This window comes from Aythya fuligula, chromosome 13 (assembly GCF_009819795.1).
Source record: "Aythya fuligula isolate bAytFul2 chromosome 13, bAytFul2.pri, whole genome shotgun sequence".
NCBI classification, from domain to species: domain Eukaryota; kingdom Metazoa; phylum Chordata; class Aves; order Anseriformes; family Anatidae; genus Aythya; species Aythya fuligula.
Window position 1 is genome coordinate 12,363,875 of NC_045571.1, and position 19,766 is coordinate 12,383,640.

The window sequence follows — 19,766 nt, forward strand, 5'->3', positions numbered from 1 at the left end:
TCAGGACTGAAGAACACACATACCTCTATATGCAGCTTTTTGGAATAACCACGCATAACCTTTAATACTCTACGAGTCCTACTGATAAATCAAACAGGTGCAAGGTTTTGAGTTGCTCTGCTCTACATAATGCTATGCAAGAATAACCTTAGGTTAGATATGTAGTTTGGTCATGTCCTCCCTATTTTATATACGAGGAAACAGAAAGATGAAATTGCCCTCTCAAGCTGTGTGTCTGCATTCCAGGCATATCCCAGCCTCCTACAGGTTCACTGACAGCTGTAGGTGCAGAAAGAAGATGGAAATTGGCCAGCAGTGTGTTGTGTCAGACTCAAAATGGGTGTTCTTAGTTTCACATTTGCTGTTCTGTCTAGCAAGCCGTATGGTCTTAGTTTAAAAAAAAATGTAAGAATGCACTATAAGCCATGAGAAAAGTGAAACTGTCAATAAACTGCCAGTGGTTAGTGTAAGGTCAGAGGTTGGACTAGGTGATCTTGGAGGTCTCTTCCAACCTAGATGATTCTGTGATTCTGTGATTGTGTGATAGTTCCATTTATTTCACCTGATTTTACAATGTAATAAAAAACAAACAAACAGATTTCCGGTCAGTTGTGACAGCAACTGCAAGAACAAGAAAGATGTGTTTTTGCTTGTTTGTTTCATCATTTCGAAGATTTCTAACATTGTAAGGCAAATAATTTTATAGGCACATAGAACTGGAGTTCTCATTAAAAACTGTACTTTTTAATGAGAAGAGCCACAGCTTTTCATAAGCATGTGGTAAATATAAAGATGAAGTTATGAAGCGAGTAAAATATCTAGTTCAGAGGATTTAGTTTGGCAACTGTCACTTGTTTTTAGAGTAGTTTCTGAATTCTCCTTTGAAACTACTGTGGGCATGGCATTACTGAGAGCTGTCCATGCCCCTTACAGTGAGAGCAGATGATCAGTTCTTCACAGGTCATTCCTTACAGCATTTGTCCTCTGCAATTGCCTTGGGCTCAGTCATGTGCCTCAAGGGCAAGAGCAACTGTTTCGGTATTCCCTGTGGGAACACTAGGGCTGTCTTTTCCCGGAGTGATGAAATCCTGATCCTGCAGTGCCAGTTCTGTTTGCCTGGTGTGTACTTTTATTTGCTGTTCCCTGGCTCTTAAGTCATTTCCACTGATTCAAGCTGAGTTATTACTACACTGTGGAATTCCAGTTCATAAGGGAATGAATAGCTTTAACCTGAATATTATTTCTCGTCTTTTCCTCATTTATTTCCTGGACACCCTCACCTTGCTCTCTCCCCAGCTTTGGGCCTTTATTCTGTAATCTTCTGTGACCTTTAGAAGTATTTCCTTGCCAAAAGCCAAATAAAAATCTCCACACAATAACAATTTCTTCAGTCAATACTGAACTTTAAACAATCCGTAATGATTGTCTCTTATTTTGTTTTAAACTGTTTTCTGCCCATAACTGTGTGCATTGTTTCATGCAATAGTTTTGATCAAATATGATTCTTTACCAGATTTCTAATCTAATTAACATATTTTATGAAAGGTCACAGTATTTTGCCTAAAACAGATGCCTAAAACAGATTAAATCTCAAATTCAAGCTCTGGTTTGTGGTTCATAACCCTGATTCTGAATTTGTCCAGTGGCTCCACTTTGGGATTTGACCTTGTTTCCTAGTTGTTGGTCAGATAAACTGGCTTTCCCATAACTTTTCAGCCCTTCAAACAATAAGGGAGCTTATAGTCTTTCCTCTATACACAGTCTCAAGAACAATTTTCAAATCCAAAATTTACCTTGTGTTATAGTCCTGATATATGTTCTGAAAGCCAGTACAGAAACTGAGTACAGAAATCAAGATGCACCAGGAAGGCAGAGCTAATGCCTTTTTAGATCCCAGGTCCATACTGTGTTGTACCTGGCAAATGACACTGACCTCACAATACAGTCAAGGTCTTCTGCCTCAGAGGTTTATTTCTGATAGTGCTGCTGTCAGACACCATCCCAGTCAGAAAGCCTATATCTTGAGAATCCAATGGAATAAAATTTGGGAATTTTATTATTAACAGTGAGATTAATGACCAACTGAACTTGACAGCAATAAAACTTCCTGATTAAGAATGCTGTAACAGCTTGTATAAGACATTTCTTCTTGTTTACACAATCTGCTCTCAGTAGTGTGTGATCTCATATCATTTTTATAGTACTTCAGATAAACTCTTTGATTATATTACATTGACTTGAGTTCACTTGAAGTTCATTTAATGTTTTCACTACAAATACCTACAGCAGAAACAAAAATCAACATCAGAAACATAACTAGAACAACAAATGAAGTGTATCTGATGTTGTTACATTTAATAAAACAAGACTGAGACTGATACCAACCCTGACCCAGATGCCACAGTGAAGGTGATTAAATATAGCACAAGAATGGGTACTGCTCCCACATGAGCTGACACCGAGCACTACTAGATGGTTTTAAAGCCTTATGTTTCTGTGGTGAACCCACTCCTGCTGTCCAAATTTCTTCAGCAGCACAAACACAAAAAATGTGTTCTCTGCCTGATGTGAACAGTGTATCTCTACATGCTCATGTGCTTTGGCTGTCACCATGCTATCGTAGGACTTTTTAAGTCAATGTTGTGAGTACTTTTCCATGCATGTTTCTGCAGTGGCTATTGATACAAATAAGGGATCTGCAGGGAAAGGAGATTACTTCTCCAAGGCCAAGATAAGGAGCATTTCATTATTAAACTTCCTCTACTAGGTGTCTACTTCTCGCTACTCTCTGGGGCCAGCTGTTGTCCAGTCCAGCTCCCACTCACCCACTGAGAAGGCATCCAAACAGCAAAGTCCAGGCAGACAGCAAATGAGAAATGGAAGCTTCAGTAACATCTGTATTCTAATGCAAGTGTCTTCTAGGGTCTCTTGTATTCAGTATGAATTTGAACACATTATTTTTTGATACACATCCTTTCTAGGAAGGGCAGTAAGAGAAAGAGACCAAAGAGAAAGCAAAAAATGGTTGAACTCCTCTGCTGGCACTTATGAAAGAACATTGCAGTTTTAGGGGCAGTGATGGGCAGGGAGAGGAAGATGCTGGAGGGAGTGCAAGGAGAGACTCATTTGCAGCTGTGAGGTAGATCGCTTGTGTTAATCAACACATGAGATTACTCTTATCTGAAGAGAAGGAAGTTGCAAGAAAGACCCAAACAATAGGTGAAGTCCTACCTTACTTAAATTAACAGATTATCAACTGTGTGTGTGTGGTTTCCATAAACACACATAATTTTCAAAGCTAGGAGAAAGTTAGTGAGTTTGGTACTTTCATACATTGAATCTTCATAAAATCCTATGTGAAAAAAGAAATTTTCTTGTTAAACCTCAGCACCTCCATGAACAGCAGGGTTAGGACCAGTGTCTCCAGGACTCTTTATGCCTTAGAAAAAGAGGTTTGGAAACTCTCTCACTGTCTGAGATCACCACCAGTACCAAACAAGACAGTGCAGAGCCTGTCACAGCCCCTGTCTTCCACAGCTACAGCAGAGGCTTAAATAGAGCCCTGAGGGCCCCAGAGCTACCTTTTGTGCCCAAAGCTGGGACAGAGCTAGTTCTTCTGCATCCCATTTGTGGTTTTACTGGTGTGCAAGGATGGCCTTCAGGAACAGAACTGTACAACAAAAACTTGCAGCCAACAGTACAGAACATTTCCCTTTACCAACTTTGGGGATTTCCTCTCATTACAGTGTCAGACTCAATCTTGTTTCCTGGTTTTTGCTTCAAAAGCTCCCATGCTGCGTGTGTGTAGTTTCCAAGGTTCTGTTGGTGTGACACCCAGACCTTTGTGGTATGATAATTTACCTGCTTTCTTGAACTTTTCAGCAGTTGGCCTTTACTCTGTGACTGCCACAGGTAGAACTACACACTAATCCTTTTTATGTGGTCTTCCTGGTCTCAAGTATATGGGAGGAGAGGGCTTGTTACGGCTTTAAGTAAACTCCTTTTGGCTAAAACAAAGAAGGAAAGGTTATCTTGGGTTATATTTATGTCTAAACTCAAACCACTTGTATGTAAATAAACTGCCTTCCTCAATGGAAGTAACATTAAGGAAAGTTTAAAAAGCCTTCACACCTTTCAAACAAATCAGCCAGAAAACAAAAACATAGCCAAACAATTGATAGTATCTGGGAGTTGCCTCTTTACACAGCTCCAAGTCAGGTTTTAGAGCCTCCCACATTTCCACCTGCCAGAGTCTCACAGCACGGTGTGTGACTGAGAAACTGAGTGGGAAAAAACAAAGCAGGGACTCAGCAGGAGATGCACTGCACACATTTAATACCTTCCTGTGGGGGTTATCTTTTGTTCAGTGGGTTGGCAAGCTAGAATAAAGAGATCTGGGTGGCTCACTGAAGTTGCTGTTTCTAATAAAGCATCCCTCTTCGGTTCCTTCATTTCTGAGTATTTTAACTCCACGGTGTCTGTGGGGGTGATGGCCATTGATAGAGGGTGGACAGGAGTGCTGGAGGCTGTAATGAGTTTCAGAGGATATGCACGGTGGAGCAAGGGCCAGGAGTGTGTCTGGGATGTTGGATGCCGTCTCCTCCCACCTGAGAACACAGAGTTCTCAGCAGGGTTAAGGCCTGATGTTACCAAACAAAACCACAGCTTTGGACAAATACAATCATTTAGCTCAGAGTGGACTCACGGGGTGGAGGCCTTTAAGTTTTCATGTGTTCAAGACTTGCTGGCAGTGTCAGGAATATAACTGTTTGGGGAAAAAAAAAAAAAATTAGCCTTCCAGTTTACATCCTAAAAGGTATGGCTTATATGGCAGGAAGTAAATGCAACCTTAAAAACAATTAGCAAGGCTTCATAGGTTCCATGTAGTAGTTTCTGTGAAAATATATATAAAATATATAAACATATATTAAACATATGTATAAAATAATTTAACTGTTTTGGCAACTACCATAGGAACCTACTGCATCCCATTTGGGAGGCAAAATGAATTTTAAGTAGCCTTTTGGATTCTGATTCCCCACCTGGCCTGCTGCTCTCTTTGTTCATACAGAAATCCTTTGATGTGAATGTCACTGCAAATAAAAAAAGAGAAGAGCTGCTCCATCTGTTAGGCATTGCACCTGACAGATGATGGTGTAGTTTAACAAAGAATTAGAACAAGTCTGACATTTCCTTTCTGATCTAGTTTAAGCCACAGAAAACATACCAGACACGGATTTTTTTTTTTTTTTTTTTTTTTTTGAGCTTTTTAAAAAGAGAAACTAAGGAAAAGGATGTACAAAGCAGCTATAATGACAGAAAATAAAATACTAAGATAAGTAAATGTATTATATTTTTTTTTCATTTTGAACGAATACAAGAATTAAATCATCACGTTGTCCTGCAAAGTTTATGTATGTCCTTTGATTACTAACTTTGGCCAAAATTGCTATCTGTATCTTTCCTCTTAAAAGAAAGAAGAAAAAAAAGTTATTTTAACAAAAGTTTTATTTTTTGAGTGAGACTTTACCTCTGTTTTTATCCATGTGTTTTGTCATAAAAAGAGCTGGAGAGAGACAGAAAGAATAAATTTCTACTACTGAAATGTTGCTATTTAATAAACTCCCTTATTCTCAAATACCAGTGAAAAAGCCACTTGCTAGAGCAAAGAGACACCATTGCCAGCACTTGACCAGTTGCCCTTCTCTGGAAGAGGGCACACTTAGCCCACACTTAATACAATATACTTCGAGTCAGATGTCCAGGAAAGAGTTCTCCAAGTTATCACTGAATTTTGAAAACTTGGTCAAGGAGAAAGACTGGTCCCATCATCAGGAAAACCAACCTGTTGTGTTTCAGTACTGTTAAATCAGCTTGATTTCTTTAGCACCAGTAAACACGAGTAATCCCTCTACAGAAAATGGGGAAGGCAGTGACAGGGGATGCAATAGTCATGCTGCAGCTCCTAGCAACCAGCGTCACACCCTGAGGACATTCTGCTTGCCCAGCTATGGGCACCCAGCCACTCTCCTTGCCCAGGGGTAACCACCAAGGTATAAGGCACAGGCATAACACCTGTGCCTGTCCTGGCCAAGAGGCACTGCTCTAGAAGAAGAGGTTATCATTATGTAAGCACTGAATTTCCCTGGACGTAGTCTGGCAGAATATCTGCCCTAACACATTGCTGAAGAGGGAGTCTGCTATCTTTGGACAGCCATGTTTGCACCATGCCTCAAAGAAAAGAAGGAATTTTCATAGCAAAGAGCTATGAGATGTATTGTCTTCCTGAAAAACTGAAACATCTGGGAGAACAAACAAACAAAAACAAGTGCAAATTCTTAAATGCCATCATTAAATTCAACAATGTCAGGATAAAAAGGTAAGAGGGAGGTACAAGGGTGAAGGGTGCTGTGCCAAGCCTTGAGATTTCTCTTGCAGCCTTGGTGCGAGGAGGTGTGGATGTGGGTGACAATGGGTAATTTGCATGAAGCCTCCTGTCAGTGCAAGGCGTGACAAACAGAAATGGCTGTACTTAGCTGCTGTATGAAGTGGAGTTTTGGTTGTAAAGGTTGGAGAGAGGGAAAAGTCCAAGGCTACCAGAAGAAAAAAAGACAAGAAGAAAAGCTTCTGGAAGAGGAAGAAGTAGGTATTTATATAAATGGCTTAGAGGTCATCTTGAGTGTGACCAGTGTGACTGACATAGGCTCCAAGCCTCGTGTTCATTTCAGCTTTGCATGTACACAAGCTAAGCTTGGCATCTCATTAAAGGGGTGGAGAATTAAGGTAGTGTTAGTCAAGCAAACAAGTTACACTTGTTATCTTCCTTCCACAATTAAGCATGAACTTTGTCTCTTTCTCACCATCCTGCTGTGAAACTGGAATTTCTGTTGTGATTGTATATGGCTCAGGTATTGTGTATGTTGGTTAAATGGTGTCTGGGTTACATATCAATCAGTCCAAACTGGAAGAAACCAGGATAGATGCACAAGGAATGGACTGAAGAAAGAAAGGGAAATAGCTAACACACACACACAAAAGCACACCTTATCTACTGCATCTGTAAATTCTCCTTCATTTATGACACAAAATAAGTGTGGTCAACAATATTAGAGGCTGGCAGATTTCAATAAAAGTGAGAAATTTCATATTGCAATCTCACAAAAGAGCTTTTGAAATATATTTAAATCCAGCGAAGATACAGGAGATTGACTCATAAACAGTTGCAGAGGGACAACTGCAACTGTTTGGATGATATCATGGAGCTTTATTGTTTCATTATTGTGGGGTCACAGCATCATCACCAGACTGTTGTTTATGTGAAAGACCTGCCATATTGCCTACGCATGGGATACAGACAAAGGTGTATCTGGAGCTAATAGTTGCTGTGACTTCAAATTTTCATGGCTCTGTCAAGTCTTCAGCTTCCAATATCCTCTAAAATGCAATCTTAGTAGAAAAAAATAATAATAAAAAAAAAAAGTAGGAGGATTTTTTTTCCAGAATATATTATATTTTCCTGGCATTAATCTGGCAAGAATTTGCATTTCATGGACATGAAGAGATGACCTGTATGATGCTTTCCTCCAGCTGAGCTTGTGAAGTTCTATACTATATCCAAGCTCTATCTCCAGGCTTCAGAAAAATTTGTACCTTTTATCTGCCTGTTTCCATTTAATTGCTTCTCTATGGATGTCAAAGCCTTGTAGTGTTTTTTGTTTGTTTCTTTGTTTGTTTTTCCCATAACTTTAAATGATTTTATAGTTTTAGAATCTTAATTTTCTATTACACTACTGTTTGTTTCTCTCATCTCCAAAAGGCTTTTGATTTGGTATTGATTTTTAATCACTGAGCATTTTTCTGAATCTCTCTTTTTTCAGGAATCTTACTTGTATTGCTACTAGTATTCATTAAATTTGATCTCAGGACTTTCTGTAGAAATGTTTGTTGTAACAATATTAAGATGGGATATATCCGACTGGCTTGTTTCAGTCTGAGACCAGAATAACCTATTTCTCTTGGCTAGTTCTCAAAGGAAAAATCAGTCTCAGCAGAAGGGATAGATAATCACAGAATCACAGAATTTTCTAGATTGGAAGAGACCTCAAGGTCATCGAGTCCAACCTCTGACCTAACGCTAACAGCCCTCCACTAAACCATATCCCTAAGAAGGGATAAGCAACATCTGAGTTATCACTACAACCTGTATCTCCATCCTCTCCAGTGGTATAATGGTATTGCAACTGTAGATGTTCACTTCATTTACTTGCATCCTTTTGTTTTCCGTTTGGATCAGACTACATAATCCTGCATTTAGAGACCTTGAATCAGCAGGAATTCTGGCAAAAAGGAACATTGAAGAAACATACACAGGGTGTGCATTGTGAAAGGATTTGCAGTTTTCTGATTTATTTCTTCCCTATGTGAAGAAAAGCATTTCTATTCTCAAAGGTCCAGTCATATCATCTGTAAGTAAATGGCAGTAAATGAATGAGTGTTCCAGTAACACAGAGTAATGTTTTATATGATCTTCATACAAAAATTAGTGTAACAGGGCCCGAGGGAATGGAGTAAAGCTGTGACAGGGACGGTTCAGGCTGGATATCAGGAAGAGGTTCTTCACTGCGAGGGTTGTTGTACACTGGAACAGCCTCCCCAGGGACGTAGTCATGGCACCAAGCCTGTTGTAGTTTAAGAAGCATTTGGACTATGCTCTCCGTCACATGGTCTGAATTTTTAGGTAGACCTGTGTGGAGTCAGGAATTGGACTTGATGATCCTCATGGGTCCCTCCCAGCTTGGGTTATTCTATGATTCTAATAAAGGTTCATCTGGCCAAGGACCTCTCTGGGATTAGTCAGTAGCTGATTAGTCACTCAGCAAAGAAAGGAATGGATTTAATTCCTACATCATTTCATATCAACTTCCAGCTGTCAGTAGTTTCAGAATCACCTAACGAAGCTGAATACAGATACATGTACAGGTTCAGCCAGCAGTGCCTCAGAAATGCATTCCAGTATGTGGGAAAGGCACAGGTTAAGCTAACATAGTACATGAAGGCTTTCTCAGTAGTTACATCTCTTCCTCTGAGTTTAAGCAATAGTTTAGACTCTAATGAGGTGGTTAGAAGAATTGAACCACATTGTGCCCAACAGAACAATAACTGTCCTGGAGGACTGCATATAAATCAGATATCACAACGGTGGAGAGGAGAGGAGAGGAGAGGAGAGGAGAGGAGAGGAGAGGAGAGGAGAGGAGAAGAAGAAGTAATAATAATCTTTTGTCTTTCAAGGAACAGAAATTGCATGAGAAATATTTGAGTCCTTGTCTTGCTAAGGGATTTTTCAGGTGGTGAGTGGGGTAGTCTGGGAAGAAGACCTATTCTTTCTTCTAGGTCTTGGAATCAAAATGAACTAACAGTTGTATCTTCGTAACATTATTTACAGTTTTACACCAGATAAGACTCTGATTTTGATGAGAAAGGGTTGATGCGATGACCTGTATAAATCCAGAAAATTTGTCCCTTTCTGTAACCACCTTGCTAGCTCTAGATATGTCCCGTGCCTCATAAAATTGTCATCTGACTGAATTTCTCCTTAGCACAGCATTTTAAAAATGCAGAAAGCCAAGGATTTCAATAACATCTCATGAAAAAGTATCTCAGTATTATTTTATCATGTTCTGTTTCCTGGGGAGGAGAGTCCATTCTCCTCAGAGGCAGGAGGCTGGACTAGAGGTACCTTCCAGTTCAAGTAATTCTGTGATCTTAAACAATATATTTCTTAGTTCTGTGGCTGGAGTAATACAAATGCTCAGGATAAATTGAAAGGAAAAAAAAAAAAAAAAAAAAAAAAAAAAGCAGGTGATAACAATTTAAAAATGTTTTGAAAAGAAAAATATCAAAAATTTCAAAAAGGTTTATATGTTTTAGCTTTTTTTTTGGGGGGGGGAGGGGAAGGGAGATGAGGAATGCTCAAGCTCTATGCTGTATTTTAGAATTCTTTTGTACTTCTAATGAATTTGCTGTTTTTTACACAAAAGTTTCCCATCTCCAGTGACTTCCTCCTAGACTCTTCTTACTACAAAACTAACTAATATGACTTAATCTTCTGCAAATATAATTTAGTTTGTTTTGTCTCCTCTGGGAAACTACCTTCAAACATTAACCAAAGGATCTCCTTAATAAATAAATATATTAAGGTGACAAAACTTTAGACTTGCTGGCTCTGCTTTATCACCCTGCTGAGATCAACAGCTTTTCAAATGGCTGGAGAATGTGCCTCATCTGTTTGGGCTCTCATGTAAACATGATGCTTAGATTGTCCTCAAAGGCTGCATAGTTGTCCTCCCCTCTTTGTCTCTGCCTGTGCTTACCCACGTTCAAAGAAGCCTAATTCAGACTGGAGGAGGTGCAGAGATGGGATGCCAGAATTACCAGAGGAACTGAGATGTGACTCTTAAGAATTTGGTTTATTTATCTTAGGAATATCAAAGACTGACAGAAGGTATGATAGGTCTCAACAGACAGGGTGAAAGGAAAGACTAGAGGAAAGACATGGGCTGGGGATAACAAAGAAGGAAAAGAAAGCTAATTAAGCACAACAGCAATTGCTAAAATGTATGTTAGATCTTCAGAGGTGTCTTCACCTTTGAATGTTTTGGAACAGTGCTCTACTTGGAATAACAGGGTGAAAACAATGGGCTAAGCTGAGGTTTGATCATTTTGAGGTTTGATAATTTTAAGGAGAAAATGGGATGACACTACTGTACACAGCGGCACCCAGACCTATCCTTCCCAAGACTCCTGATTTAGGTCTTCAGACACTGCAGTAACCTTTCGTATTAAATAAAATGATTCAGATAAACCCTTTCAGAGTATCCATTATAAGCCCTCTAAGAAGTCTATAATTTATTTTTCCTTCTTCTTGCTCTGAGTCTGTAATAGCAATGTTTGATAGTTTCTTTTTGTAAGGAAGATACAAGTGCCAAGCTGGTAAATATCCATAATATCTTGGAGCAAAGATACCAAGTTATCTATTTGCAGTATATTTTATTGTTTGTGACCTTAGTGTGCCTTTGAAACACCTGACCTTGTTCAGAGTGCCACGTGGCGATAGCATTCTTGTGTTTGCAAACTTTATCTTTCTAAGTGAAAGGACTAAAGCACATGTGTATGTCATTGCATATATTGCTTGAAATATTCAAACTACCGGATATGTTATCTGTCCTTGATTTAGGCACACAAGGAAGAACAGGTTCTAAATATTTATATAAACACCTACCCGCATAGTGGTAAATCCGTATGTCAATGTGACAGATTGAACTCTACTCTAGGATTCAGTTTTCTCTCATCCACATCTGCTTTAACAACCAATGCATACCCACAGAGGAAGCATATTCTTTGCTAAGTGAGCCAATGAAACCTGAAAAGCCTAATTTATTAGGACACAATAAAATAAATTTATCAGAATTTTTGTTTGAACTGATATAATCAATAGTCCTTTAGTCAGTGACAGGAAAATGTTTCACAATGCCATCAACATCTTTGTAAACTTCCTGAAGTTAATAAATTGAAGCATCTAGTTTAGCATCTCAGCCAGTTACTGACGCACAAGATTAAGCCCCAAGTGCACGTCATTTGAATGTAAATGAAAAACACGACTGTCTTCCCATCAGTTAAGCAAATGGGTAAATGAAACCCACATCATCTCTCACACTCTACCTACAGTGTTTCCTCTTCTCTCCTGCCCCCATTCTTCCAAGGAAGGATACTAGTTAAACAAGTTTGGACACAAAACTGTGTAATTTAGCCTGTAAAGCAACACTATATAGGAGCAAAGAGACAAGAAATGAGAAGCAGTGAAACATATGAAAGAGAAAACCAGTCCCTTGCTAGAAGGATTCATGTGTTGACCCTTCTAATACCATTGTCTAGTTTAGTATTAGTGTCATATTATGCTGCACAGGTACCTGGGGCCTTTCTTCAGTGTCTTGGTAAAGAAGGAAACCATGACTTACATTCTAAGAAGATTCAGGTAATGTCTTGCTTTAGTTCCATACATGTGTATCAGACTAGAAGTGACCAAATTACATGCTGAACAATTCATTCTCTTTGGAATTACACTCCAACATGAAAGCTCATATTCTGGGGAAAACAAAACAAAACAAAACAAAACAAACAGCAACAGCAAAAAGCCGAACAACAAAACACAGAATCACAGAATGTTAGGGATTGGAAGGGACCTTGAAAGATCATCTAGTCCAATCCCCCTGCCAGAGCAAGGTGTTTACCTTGATCAGGTTACACAGGAACGTGTCCAGGTGGGTTTTGAATGTTTCCAGAGAAGGAGACTCCACAACATCTCTGGGCAGCCTGTTTCACAAACACACAAGCAAAAAAAAACAAACAATCAAACAATCCCCCCCACCCCACACACACGCAAAAACAAAACAAACAAACAAAAAAAAACAGCTCTCATTCCAGAACTGAAAGCAAATTTTCATGTAACTAAGTTATACCTTATGAGACTGCCTCCGATACACAAAATCTTGTATAAATAAGACTGCCATGTCTTCCCAAAACTGGATGTTTGCTGACAGCATAACAAACATATCTGGAAAGAGTGCTGGTTGGTGTCTTTTACTAGAATGGCTCATGTCTTTTGCTGGAATGGCTTTAAATGAACTACTATCTTGAAAAATCTGTACTGCAAGAGTGGCCTGGGATTAATCTAGTTCCTCAAACTACAACAGCTAAACGTAAAATTTTATATTCTGCACATTAATGATCAATTTTTAAATTACCCTTACATAGAGGAAGACATAAAGCTCTGTTTGTTCCATCTGAAGCTCTGATCCCACACACGTTATGGACACTGAAATGAGGTGTAAATGAGTCAAACTGCAAGGAAAGATAGATTTTACACTGCATGATTAATAGGAAATTGTATCCTGAGAAATTCCTTTTAGATGCACACCCACACTTAGATATCACATCGGGACTGTACTCTGTCATGTACTCTGTCATTCACCTTTCTGTACATAATAATAATAATAATAAAAGCATTTAGTTAAGTAATTGTTGTTATAGTGTCCCTATAACTTTGTTTGGGGAAGTATCATACATTGTATATTGCAATGGATGTTAATGTGTAAATCCTGTCTTCTTTTCCTTTTATATTTAGAATTGTGTTGTTTTAACATGTGATTTTATGGTGTTATTACTTAACGTGAGGTTGCTTTTGCCTACATGAGAAGTTCCACTGATTTGATGAACCATTTCTGAGAGTATTTATAATCTGCAGAAATAGATATCACACAAAGGAAAGCATTGGTGGAGGCATTTTCCTTCCTAAATTTTTAGGAAATTTTTATGGCTAACAGACTGGCTTCTATTGTGAAGGAAAATAATTCCAAGGATAATTCCCTTAGAGATCACATAACAGTACTGTATTTTACTATGCAAAATTACATGAATGAATGGTGGACAGAGTTGAAAACTTTTCTTTTTGCTTTATGGTAGTCAAAGCCTATACCTCAAAGCCTTACTGTTAGGTAGAAGTTTCTCAAGAATATGGATTTATGTCATCTTCTGTGAAAAGCTGTTTGTGTATAACCATCTGGCTTTGCTGAAATATCAGCACTTGATACTGGTATTTCAGTAAAAAATTGAAAATAAAACTGTTCATGAGAGTGATGTATTTGGTTCAGCATATTTGAAAACTAGTATTGTTCTCATTCATAGGCTTTATTTTACTCAATTAAAAATGACTCCCTAGTTTCTACTGGTCACGCCTCTGGAATGTTTCCCAAGAGGTAAGTCATTATATTCTGACACCTATGCACTCCCTAATCATTAAGTTCTGATTATGGCACCCTCCCAGGTTTTTGTTCTCCTGTACTTTGTTTCTTCCCTCTGTTAGTTATATCTGTTGTTATGACTTTAATGATACTCACCCAAGGTTTTGCATTACAAAGTGTTTCAGTTAATCAAAGACAAGCTGCATGTGTTTGGAGCATGCCTACAGGATGGGCAGGGAAGGGGCAGGCAGGGGCTGGCCTGGTAGATCTCAGACAGAACTAGATGCTAGTTTGGCACCAGGCTCATTCGTCTATGGAAAGATAAGATGCTCTGGGACATATATCTAGCGGCAGAACTGGGGAAATTAACAGTCCTGGTCTGCAAATGCAGCTGATCTCTGCACTGAAGTGACTCTAAAGCAAGTCAGTATTTTTGCTGTCATTTTTCAGAGGTTTATGTAGTTGATATAAACACATAACCTCTATTTAATCCTACCTTGAACACCCTAGTCTTTTTTTTTTTTTTTTTTTTTTTTGATTGTTTTGTAACTTAATCTAGTTGGGGTTCCATGTTTCAGAAGTATCATATTCACATGTGACAACTTTAGTAATATGTGCCAAATCAATAAGGTGTCAGGTACTGTGACTTCTAATGTGTAGACTAACTACTGTAGATAAAAAACTGACAGTCTTTCAAATAGTCTTGAAAACACCTTGATTAATTCAGGGGATGAGACTTGCTACTCCCTTTTGAGTAGCTGGGAGGATGAAGTCCTTTTCCTGAATCTGTTTAGTAAAAGATCCTTAGTACAGTCTTTCAGTTTTGCCGCTATATTTGAGAGTTTTTCTGCCTTATATATTTTTTTTTTCCCACATGCATGTGTAGAACATCACAATCACTACCTTTATTAGTGTATATTTTGCTAATTGTAGGTTGCACCCTGCTAAAAATACCTGAAGGCAAATTTGCTTTCCATATAGTTTCAAGCCTCCACCTTCAAAATAAAAAAAAAGAGATTCTCCTAGTAGTGTGACTTAGAAGGGCTATACATTTTGCATTTATGGCACTTTTCCAGCCTCTCTGTTATAAGGAGATAGAAGAGTTGACTTTCAGCTGCTGTTTGGGGTATGATAGCAGACAGAGGGAAATAGTTCAGCAGAAGTGACCTTGCTGTACTTCTCACCTCTAAGATGAATCCAGAAGTGTTAAGATTGAGGAAAAATCTGATCAAGGAACAATCTTTGCAATTGGGTCAATACTGATCTTTAATATGATTACATAATGCAGAATAGAGTATAAGTCTCTTTAAAAATATTGTTGAAATTTCTCTTAAGACAATGCCACTCCCACAAAATAAAAATATTTCACAAAATTATGTCAATTTTGCTACAAATCTTGATGGAAAAATCCTCAAATGATTCAACGTTAAAACAGATTACTTAATTTCAGTTTTCATTTTTTGTTTCTAATCTCCATTTTATTTCCTCTAATTTCTTAGTCTAGGCTCTTTATCAATATTTAATATTATATTAGTGAATACAATTATTTTGATATTATTGAAAACTTTCAATACCGCCTTTTAAAGTTTATGAATCAAATATTCTTAGAACTTCCATACCAGATTTTAAATGAAAATGAGCTTTTGGCTGTGAGATCCAAACTGAGTAGAAGTTAGCTTACTAATGACCTATTGAACAGTAGAGGCAAAAACTAACCAACCAACCAAAAACTTCCAGCTGTGGTTTAAAAAAAAAAAAAAAAAAGGCACAAAGCCGTAAAGAAAGACAACAAACACACAAACAAACAAAACAGATCCAGGAAGAAGGATATATAGAAGAACATCTCCCATTCCCATGAACAAAATCTAACCCCTCACCCTGAAGGGATCAACAGGGATGGAAGCAGAATATGCTGCTCTGTTTCAGTTGTCTGACTCACACAAAATGTTGGATGGAGGCCATTAGGATTAGGCAAGCAAGTATTGGCCAGAGGACTCTTAAATAATTATTTTCCACTCTCTTTGTGTTCTGTTACAATCCCCGACAGCCTGCTTCTGCAAGTACCTCTCTGCAGCTGCAGATGGGTACTTCAGAAAAACAATGGGTTTCATCTCTTGAATGAGGTCTGTGCCCTCATTAATACTAACATCATCTCTGTGTCTTGTCTTCTGTGCAATTGTTGATGTATATTCCTTCCAGGTATAATCCCAGTTTGCTTACATCTGGCACACAGTGAAATAATACATTTCTCACCTGATGGAGAACACTGTCTTGGTTTTGTTGGTTACTTGACCATTGATTGACTTTTTGATTTTTTTTAATTTAGCGGTAGAGGTTCTTCCAGATCATCTGCAGTCCAGTTGACCACTAAGATCACCATCTCTTGGTCTTTTAACAAGGGTGATACTTTCTTAAACAAAAAGTATTAGTTTAAATAAGAATTGTAGGGTTTAATTTTGTTCATCTCTGTAGGAATAGATTATACCTGTTACTGCAGGAGCCAACTGCCTAAATCTGTTTTACCTTGTCTGTCAGTTTATAGTAGTCCTTTCTGTCTTTCTTTCTCTTCTCATCTAGATTACCATGTGGCTGTGGAGGTCTGGATTACAGTAATTATGTGCTGGTGAGAGATGGTTATATGGTTTAGATGTGACATCTTCCTCAGATCCTGAAGATCAACTTATTTTTATTTATTTATTTATTTGTAATCTCGTTGCATATGTTACTGCCATCTGGTTACCTAATGTTTGTCTGAAGCTGTGGAGAAGCTGCTGCAATGATGCTGGAATAAAAGAAGCATGAGGAAGCTGTTTCTGTCAGCCAGCAAATACAGATATGCAGTCCATCACTCAAATTTTTGGCTTTGTGGGAAGGTACCAGCATCCTTGTCATGACCATCTAATGCATGTTGGCACATACCTTGTTTTTCCTAGGTGTAAAGCAGGTTCATGACACCACACTGTATTCCATGGGGTGAATGCCTTGTAACTGAATTTACAGGTATACCAAAAGTTAATTTCTACAGACAAAATGTGTTAGCTTGTAGGCAGCTGGACCAGACTGCCAGTTTTTCACATAGCACCTTTGTGTACCATTGATGTATTTGCCTGTTAGCTTTGCAGAATACTGGCAATTGTTCCTGCATTTGGTCTCTTGCTTATTTTGAACTCTCAGCTAGGGCAGACATTTTGAACTACATGATTCGCATTTCACAGAGTCTTAGAATGGCTTGGGTTGAAAGTGACTTTAAAGGCCATTTAGGTCCTTGAACACCTCCAGGCATGGGTTCCAAAGAGTGTTTATCAATATGTGATAGGCACTTTATATAAATAAATATAAATATATACATATATGTTCCCCAGGCATGGGAACAGCTTCTCTGGGCAACCTATTCCAGTGCCTCACCACCACATCCCACAGGTGGACACTTTCATATCGTTGCTTTAAAGCTTAAAGTAAGTGTGAGTGATACCCAAATAATCCTTATAAGTCCAGTTGTGTTCAGTGTACTGAACTATCATGATTATGGATGCACAAAAAACGTAATACACCCTCAATCTAGTTGCGTTCCATGAACTACACTACCATGGCCATACTTAAAAGAGTTTGGTTGCATTCAGTGAGAACTTCCACAGCTAGATTAATGAGCAGTGCAGCTTATTAAAGCAACAGATATATAGGTTCTTTGGCTTGTTGGCGATAAATTCACCATCTCCAATGCACATGCAAATACCAAAAGGATGAGTAATACAGCCTGGCTACAAACATGTTAAAAGATATGAAGCAACTCTACAGAGATTTCTAAGTTTCCCACACAAATGCATCTGCTTGATCTTTTCTGCATAGGAGGAAACTTACTTCAAGATTCATGACCATTTTTCCAGGACTATAGATGCCTGCAGTCTTGCCATCTCTATACAGTAATTGCATGGACCAAGGCCTAATGGCCAATCACTGTATTTATTCCTTCTCAACAGCAACTGTATCCCCTGGGACAGTGTGCTCCTTGGTATCACTGTTAACACTGTAGGAGATGTGTACAGCTAAGTCCCATGTTTGGACTGCATTTGTTGGTGAATTTTCAGGTTTTCTTGCAGCATTCACTCTTGTTCCTCTCTGGATCACTTTATCCTAGAGAGGACTGCCTGTCTAGTACACATATCAGTAGCTTCCCTTTAGTGCTTCAGTGCAAGAATTATTGCTATTCTAAAACCACTGCTCCTGTTCAGAGTGGGTTTTCTGGTCTTTAGCGTCTGCTCATTGGCAATAGGAATGGTGAATTCCCTAGCATTGGTTTTGTCTACTGAGTCAGTTTTGAATGTGTGTGCCAGAAGCCAATGCTAGTAAGCATTGCTATCATGGAAGATATTAATTAAGAAACAGAGTTTAATCATCTTGTTCTTGAATGAGCATACCAAACACATCTACTTCACTGTCAGAGCTGTGATGTGTTAGCTAGAGGCCATGTCCAACGTGTGATACAATCACTGGTGCAATTGAATGGAAAACATGGGGGATCTCTCTACTCCCTAGGAACTGCCAGGATTGTTTGCTGTATTGTCAGCACATCAAGGTTATTAACAATATATATATATTTATTTAAAGTTAGATTAACAGAATTCTCAATAAGTTGACTTCATAATAATTCAGGAGTGATTTTCCAAGGTAAAAGGTGACTTAGGTACCTGATACGCTGCTGGGCAGGAGATGAGATATCTCATCTTTGCCAAAGCCAGGCTGTTATCTCTGTATTTCTAGTTGAGGCATTCCAATGATAAGTGGCTCACAGGGTGCTTGGTGGGTGGGGGTGGCTATGCTAGCTGTAAGGAAGCAGCCTTCAGGGCTCAAGCTTGATGGTTTCAACCTCTAGTAAATGCAGATCAAACTACTGTGCTATTCAGCTGCATATCTAACACACAGGGAAAATAAAGCTCTGCTTCAGGCACAATTCTCCCCTTTAACTATGCTCATCTCTCCACTGATCACCCCTGGAATGTTGACTGTTCTGTGATTTTTATTTCTCCCTTTAAATATAAAAATGTATTAGAAATAAACATTCATATGGTTAGAAACTGAATGCATCCCAGGAGCGATACCTGCAGTATAGTTTTACTTTTAGTCATCTTGAGTTACACAGAGAAAATGCCACAGATGATGACTCTGCAACATTACAACATGCACTTAATCCTAATAAGGAGGGAGAGGCTGTGGCTAACAGGTTGTTTTTCATCTCATTTTGTTTCTAAACAAGCTGATAACCAGTTCTGAATCATGAGTTTGGAAGAGAGCTCCATGCTTTTGTCAGGCCCAGCATTGCTTACAGGAACATTTTCTTTTCTACCTGGGGAGTTAGTGATCCACAGATACCAGAATCCAAACCAAAGTCATGCTATCTCATTTTATATATCCCATACTCCGAACTCAAATCAGGATTGCCAGAAAGGTTATTTTAGTTTGTTTAAATCAAATTGGCTTTGGAAGGATCTTGCTTGATTTCTTGGTTTGTCCTCAGGGTATGTAAATTCTGTGTTGTTTTGTTGAGAACTGGTTTGAAGCTTGGCATTTTGTGGCTTGACTGTTTGAATCCACAATTCATGGGCAACCTGTCAAGAACATTTGTTGATTCATTTGTTTTTAATTTCCAGACTATCATGCCAGCACACTAGATTTGTGCTTACTTTTTGTTCAAAAGATATAGTATTCTAGCATCCATCTAGTGGCTAAAATAGAAGTCTTCTACAGAACCTGCTGCACAGGGTGTTTTTTATTTTATTTTATTTTTTTAAGTAAAAATCTGATTTGACCTTCCTACAATTCAAAGGAATTCTCTTCCACACTTCTCACTCCTGATACAGCTCTTCCTCATGGCTAGACTGAGCCTTGGTAGTGCTTTCTTCAACAAGAAATCTCACTAACTGAGGACCAACAGTGAATGGTTCTCAGAGTGTGGATCTGAGAGTCTTAGAAAAG